Source organism: Girardinichthys multiradiatus, chromosome 18 (genome assembly GCF_021462225.1).
Source record: "Girardinichthys multiradiatus isolate DD_20200921_A chromosome 18, DD_fGirMul_XY1, whole genome shotgun sequence".
NCBI lineage: Eukaryota > Metazoa > Chordata > Actinopteri > Cyprinodontiformes > Goodeidae > Girardinichthys > Girardinichthys multiradiatus.
In genome coordinates this window covers 36,724,154-36,732,257 of record NC_061810.1, presented here as the reverse complement: position 1 = coordinate 36,732,257, position 8,104 = coordinate 36,724,154, and positions in this window count along the sequence as shown.

The window sequence follows — 8,104 nt, the reverse complement described above, 5'->3', positions numbered from 1 at the left end:
CTGGCTGTCTGGGTGTGTTTACCCTCCCCCTTACCCCCCATTCCTCCTCCCTTCTTTCTCTGCTGCTCTCTTCTTTCACCAGAGGAGGGGGGAGGAGGTTTTCTTCTCTTTCATTTTTCCATGCTTTTTATTATAAAATGAAAAGTAACACATGGACAGGAAAATAAAGGCCAGGCATGTCTCCAGGTTTTTGTGGTGGCACATTAAAGCCAATATCGTAACAGAATTTTAGGGACATTAGATGCACCCTGCAATGTAATAAAATAGTAAACAATCAAAAAATTAAAAACATAACGTTATTAATTTCTTTAAAAATAACTAATATATTTTAAAGAGTCATTACCCAGTGAGTTATATTTTTAAGTGTTTGACTTTGTTAATTTTTATGATTATGGAGCTAATAAAAACACAAATTTATAATTTCTAAACAGAAATGTCAATTTTATCTGAATGTTATGGCCAATACAATGATAGGAACACTACTGACAATTGTTCTGCAGACCATCACTGACACCATCCACAAGGAGAACAAGCCACAAAAGACATTTGCTAAAGGCGATGGAAATTCACAGTGCTGTAAAGACAGCAAACTGCATTATTCTAAACCCCATAAATAATATGTGGGGTATTGTCAAGAGAAAGATGAGAGACCGCAGACCCAACAATGTAGATGAGTTGAAAACAATCAAAGCAACCTCAGTTTGCAACACCACAGTTAGTATCACTTGGAGTGCATTATCAAGATCTGCTTCAGTATTATTTTAGCCCAGCAAGAAGACCAGAAGTCTTTGTGGAAGAGAGGAGTAATCCAGAATGCTAAAGTCATTGCCAGTAAACCTGATAATACTGTATATTGGTAAGGGGAAGTCTTCTTTTTGGCATCTGGGTGGTGCTGTTAAGCTCCATGTCATAAAATGAATAGAAATGCAGAGTATTTTATTCCTTCAACTACTGAAATCTAGGTATGTTATACATCTTGTTGTATCTTGATGTTTGTTCATATTTTTTTAACTAGTGACGAGTACAAACTTGTAGGGATTATGCACACTGTACAGTTGGCATAATGATACACCTGTTGATAACTGATTGCTGTTTGTTTATTTTAGATTATTTGTATTCTCTTAATGAAGATGCCAAACTTTGAAAATGATTTGTTCTTTGAAATTAATTACTTTTCCTGAACTGGACATTTAAAGTGTCAAGCATTGAAGCACAAAAATGGCCACATTCAGCTAAAGAAATAAAATGTGTTGCAACATATTCATTAAAATCTTTGCATACAAGCCTGTATGGCCAAAATGGGTAGAAAATGTTTAGGGTTTCCTGACACCCCACCACTACCACCACCCCCTTCCCTCAACCCCTGTAGCAGGGCCAATGAAAAACAGCAATGGAAATCTAGAGTCATTTGGGTCTCAAGCTTTGACATACAATGAGTTAATAACATATTTACAAAGCCTGGAGAAGCTGGGAGTTAAATGGAGAGAAAGTTATAGTTAGCCTATACAGCTGAAATCCCAACCTATAATTACAGCTCTTCTTACTCATGTTAAAAAACAAGCGCTTCAATTCCAAACATCAAACTAAGCAAAAGTCTAAAAATCAAAAGTGTCAAATTTAAAATGTTGGTGACAGCTCACAGAAACAAAAGACTTTCTCATATGCATGTGCTTATGTTAATCACCCCTCTGAGAGGCTTTTGGGCCATGGGAACACTATCATTACGTTATTCAAAATGTTGCTGGTGTCATCAACTAAACTGTAAAGCAGCTCTTTATGTGGCAGCTTGCAGTTCTGTCCAGAGCCAAATGACAGTCTTAAATTCTGTATAAGTACCATCAACACATGCTTCAATGGGCTACTTTGCTGCAGAGCCATGAATATGTATGTGAAGCAGCAGAGTGAAGCAGCAATTGATCTAAGCAGAGAAACAGCAGAGGCAAGAATGTGCCTGTTACAGATTACAAAAGGACAAACATTATTTTGGGAATATATTTTATACCATCTTTTATGCTGAATTTAACCTGCAGCAAGTGTACAGAAATCTAAAACACTTGACAATATTTTGCTTATCTACAAAATCAACAAGTCTTGCAGAAGTATTGAAATCCCCATCCTTTCTGCATTTGTCACATTATACACAGAAGCTTACAAACAGTATTTTAATGCGATTTTAAATGACAGACAAGCAAAGAAGGGAACAATATTGAAATAGAAAAAAAATTACATGGTTTACAATTTTGTTAGTTGTTAGGGGTTTTGGTTTTTTTTGTATTTGTGTTTTGTCCATTTCATTGCTGTTTATCATGTTTTAAGGCCTTGAATTATTTAGTTCATTGTCCTGTGCTCATTATTGTTAGAAAGATGTTGCCCTACTAGTTCATTCCTTTGTGTTTCATGCTTGTGTTCTGTTCTTGTTACTTTTGGATTTTATTCTCTTGGATCACTGCTCCTCTTTCTTCCTTGGCTTGTAGTTCCACGTGTCTCAGTTCAGCTCCTTTCATGTTATTCAGACTACATTCACACTGCGGGTCTTAATGCTCAATTCTGATTTTTTGCTTAAATCCGATTGTTTTTGCATGGTCGTTCAAACTACTAATTAAATGCAACCACCACTAGACCTCAGTCTGAACATTTCACAACTCCATAGTGGTCCACATGCACAGAGCAGCGCAGTGTTTACGGAAGTAATAATGAATGTCGGCGTCTCTGTGTTATTATTAAGTTGTTGAGCAATGGGAGCCAACAATTTTATGACCACATCATAACAAGACAAAGAAAGGCATAAAAAAAGAGAGCACATCTACTTCTTCATGCCAACATTGTAAGTCCTGTTTATTTATTTGTCAAAGATTTTTCACGCACTCACTCTGCTTCTGTTTCTGCCCGCATTTGGGTCCTTCCTATAACCAAATATAAAATTTTGTAGTATGTGTCTATCAGCAATGCAAACCTATTTGTAGGAATTTGTGTGACAAATAATTTGGGGTTGAACTGTTTTTCCATGAAAATTGAATGAATTCATGTATGAATTCAGCTAAAACGTCTACCAAGATCCTAAGAACTGAACCTGTGATTTGAACTCTAACAGAAAAAAATAACCCTAACTGAGTTTAAACAGGGATACCTCAAAAATAATGATGATAATATTATTCTGGTCAGGAATGTTTTACCCCGACATGCCACAAAGCTCCACCATGAAGGTTCAGAGAAGCCCTACCCCACCCTCACTCCCCTGAATTTAAGAAATGCATCTTAATTAATTGTTAAGTAAATCATTAATCTTTGGAGCATTGTAAGTTTTCAGTTACAATTATAAAATTTTGTATGTCACTGCAAAATTAGCAGCACACGCTGAAATACTGAATGAAAACATGCCCTATCAGGGAATGGAACTAAAGGCATGCAACTCACATTTTGAAGAGGCTAGATAGTTGCTGTGTATTGATTAAAAAGAATGAAATAAAAAAGCAGATTGTGCGAAAAAGCATCAGTCTGGCAAATTCAGCATCCTTTCACGAAGCCTTTCAGCCTCAATAAAGTTGTTTTTGTTTCCTCGTGCTCTGATTTCCATTCCTTTCAGGGTTACTTTGATTGTTTTTGTTCACATATTAAAAACACAAGGACGAAGTTGGGGCCCCAAGGAGCAAGACAATAAAATTTTGCAACCGAGGGAACTTTGAGAAAACACTTTTTCTTGTTTTTTTTTTTGGACTCATGTATGGATGATATATAATCATTGACTTTGCTGTTCAAAATGTGGATAGAAAGTCATTCCAACACTCGGGGCGCCAGGAGGGGAGAAGAAAGTCTGTTTGCCGCAGGGACAACAAGCTGGCAGACAATTTGTAAATCAAATGAGTTGCTAAAATAGAGCAGATTGTTTCTACACACACAAGGAATTCTGATCGCAAATTATTACTGTGCCTGCAATAAAACATAAGTTACCAAGGCTTTTCATTTTAGTGACCTTCAAACAAACATGAAGCACCTCTGATAAGGTTTTGTTCGTGGACATCCTATTTATATTTATTGTCAAACTCTATTGAGGTAAGGGACATTTTATATTTAGTGTGTGTGCAAAAGAGAAACAGGTTTTATTTCTCTCTGTGTTGTTCTGCTTTTATGAATAAGTCTTTATTCAATTCTTAAAACAAATCCTAATCCTAAAATAAATGGGTGTTTCAAACTTGGTACTATAATCGTTAGGGTTAGGGGTTAGGGTTACTAGATTTAACAACCATTAAAATACCTTAGTAAAAAAAACTAACATTTAATTTGTTTTAAATCCATAATCTAAATCTATTTTAAAATGTTAGATATACCTTCTAACAGTGCCAAAAATTATTAGAAACATATTTATTTTCAATTTTAATTTTTCTGCTTAAGAATGCTTAAGAAATTCCAGGTTCACTCACATCTGGACCATATTTGTCTTCTAAATTTTTATTAAATTTGAAATGGCTCATATAACTAAATAAATATGCAACCAGTGGGAATACCATATCTCCAGAGTCTGGGAACAGATGTTCTCCAGTCACCCCCACAGAGGGGGGTTTATTAGAGTTTGCCTCCAGAATTTGGGAGTGGAGAGGATAGAATGGCCTGCCTACAGTTCTGACCACAACCCTAGGAATAAAAAAGGGCTGGTTGTTGACAAGGTGGCAATAAGGCTCCAACAGTTGCAGGTTAAAGAGCTGATGTACAAGTAAAACTTGGTTTTAAGATTGATGGGGAAAAAACAGCTCTAACTATAAAACAAACTGTGACACAGGACTGGAAGACACTCATCTAAAATTAGTGAAATAAGATGATACTTTTATTCCCACGAGTCAACTAAACTTACTAGGAGACATAGGATCAAACACAGTCACGCTCAAAAGCGGAACATACATGTAAATAAGTATGTTAAAACCCCTAAGCAGGTGACGGTGTAATTAAGCACATTGCTTTGTGACTTTTAAAAGGCCTTGAATCACAGCCGGCACAGCCTGAATAGACTGCAGCCTAATTGCTTTGCACATTGTAATCCATCTTGGTTGTGTGTTGTCTGCAAATAAAGTATCTTAATTGCTTAGCATGTAGCATTTTGGATAAGGAGCTTCGGAGAGCCCACTTCATGTAATGTTATGTGTATCCCTCTAAGAGGAGTCATTTAGTAAAGCAGGTTACACAAAGAGTACCTGCTTTCAGAGGTAGCTGGGTTTATTTGGGTCATATTTCAGTCAAGAATGGACAAATAAAGCTTTTTAAAGTACAATGGGTTTTAGTGGGATTTCAAGTGCTTTGCAGTCTCTAACAGGATTTTAACTCCATCCATCTTCCTTTCACCTCTGACCAGATTCTCCACCCCTGCAGATAAAAAACATCCCAACGGGATGATGCTATACTGTCGGAATATGCATTGGTTGTGTGCCCCAAATAGCATTTTGCATGCAAGCCATATAGTGCAGTTGTAGTCGAACATGATCTTGGGATTATCCTCCATATGTTTACTGTGTCCTGTAGATGACTCATGGCCAACTGTAAATATCCATTCCTGTAGATTTCTTTCAACATTAACTTTCTTTTTGTGTCTCTTCTAAAACATACATATTTGTGGAGTGCTTAATCAGATATTATCTTAACAGATTCTTCAACCTGAGCTGTGGATCTCTCCACCTCCTCAAATGTTACCAATGAGCCTCTTGACTTCTTCCCTGAATAATGCTCTCATCCAGCTAGTTACAGTATCTTATAAAAGTGAGTACACCCCTCATTCGTTTTGTATTTTATTATATCTTTTCATGGGACAATGCTGAAGATATGACACTTTGATGCAATGTAAAGGAGTCTGTATAGGGCTTTTATAACAACGTAAATTTGCTGTTCCCTGAAAATAACTCAACATTAAGCCACTATTGTCTGAATTACTGAAACCATGCCCTGTGGTCTCATAAGACCAAGATAGACTATGTGGTGGCAACCAGGAGAGGAGTGGAAAGTCAAGTGTGTCTTGAAGGTGGACGACCGCAAGGTCTTTAACGTCCACCAGCTCTTTGATGCCATCATGGAGGACTGGAAGAGGATTCCAGTGGCAACCTACGAAGATCTAGTGAACTCCATGCCCAAGAGAGTTGAGGCAGTGCAGGAAAATAATGTTGGCCACACAAAATATTGACACTTTGGGCACAAGTTGGACATTTTCACCCACCTAGGGGTGTACTCACTTTAGTTGCCAGATGTTTAGAAATGAATGGATGTGTGTTGTGTTATTTTGAGGGGACAATTGATACTGTAATAAACTACTGAAAATATATAATAAAACATTTACAAAAATGGGAGGGGTGTACTCAATTTTGTGAGATACTTCAGTTTAGGTGGGCCGTCATGTTTTTGAATGTTTTCAGAGGTGCCATATTTTCTTTGGGATGACAGATACAATAGTGCTCCATCATGTGTTGAAATCTTCAGGAAGTGTTTATAACCACACCCTCCTTAATGCTGCTAATTTACTAATGTTCTCTAAGAAACCTTGGAGGCCTTCAGAGAATAGCTGCATTTATATTAAAAAAAAGTTACTGTTTAAACAGCAGTATTATCTACCATCACCTTAAATCTCTCATGTTGACACGGCCCACGGGTTTTCAGTATGAGGAAGAGGCAAGTCATTGTTTAATCCTGTTTGAAGACTTTTGCTGTCTTGCCAGGATGCAGAGCCTTGGAGAATATGAGGTGGACCACCGCTTTTTTTGTAAAAATCTGCAACACTGTAATTTTCTGAGTCACTTTATGCAGTTGTTGCATTTTGGTCTTTATTGAGAGTGTGTGAAGTTGTTTTTAAAAAACAAAATATATAGTGTAGTAAGTGAGTCACCAGAGCTTTTGTTAATTTTTTGTGTAACTTTCACTGCCAAAATCATATTAACAATATCTTCTTTCTTTTACAGCAGTTTGTGCCTTCTGAGTTGTACTAATACCTTCTGCTATTACTTGTTTGTTACAGTTCTCAAAATGCTGCAATATCTACACTTTTTATACTTTAGTTATTTTCTAACATAGAAAATCCATTTCCTGCCCTTCAGTTTTGTCCCCATGTGGATATTTAACTCCTTTGCAGGCTCTCTTCCTCACATTTCTCACTTAAAATCAGGACACATTCCTCTCTCGTTTATCTGAGACCATAAATTGGTCTGTATTTAGATCCTTACCTATGATTAAATACAGGCTATTCAAGTTTCTGTTATCGACAGTGCCCTCAACAATAAATGGCAAACATACAAAAGCTGTACAAACAGCCTCAAAATGAATCCAGCTTTTATTGAAGTAGAACAATCTAACACTGAAAAGTTTAGAAAAAATATGTATTTTCATTGAGTACATTCAGTCAGTGGAGGGAAAAAAAACTTGTGATATTTATATTAAATTATGTGTACCACAGTAATTGGTACCATAGCTGTTAATACTTTGCACAACCCTGTTTTATCAATAGGATAACATTTCGTTTTTTTCAATAACAAGGTTCACAAAGTTAGAGCATCTAGACAGAAGACTGACCTTTGCTCAATCTCTCTAGTGTCCACTGTCCAGGGTCATTTCCTTTGCTCTCTTCTCTTCAGCTCCCTCCACAAGTTTTTAATTGGATTTAGGTTTGGATACTTAAATGGCAATGGGGGAAGTTAATTTTTTGTCAAGTCAAGTCAAGTCAAATTTATTTATATAGCGCTTTTCAGCAACAAAGCACTCAAGGCGCTGTACATAAGGAAAAACATTATAAATCAAAAACATTATAATCAAAAATCAGAGGTAATAAAAAAAAAAAATAAATAAAGATAATAGAATGATGGATAAGAACATGAAAGGAAAAGTGTAGGGACTTTAGAACCGGGGTGATGTGCTCCACTTTCTTAGTTCTAGTGAGGACGCAGGCAGCAGAGTTCTGGATCAACTGCAGCTGTCTGATCGACTTTTTAGGCAGACCTGTGAAGACACCGTTGCAGTAATCAATTCTACTAAAGATGAACGCATGAATTAGTTTTTCAAGGTCCTGTATGGAGGTAAATTTGTCTCAATATTATTCAATCAAACAAAAAACTAATCTCAATCAAAAAAAAAACTAATCTCA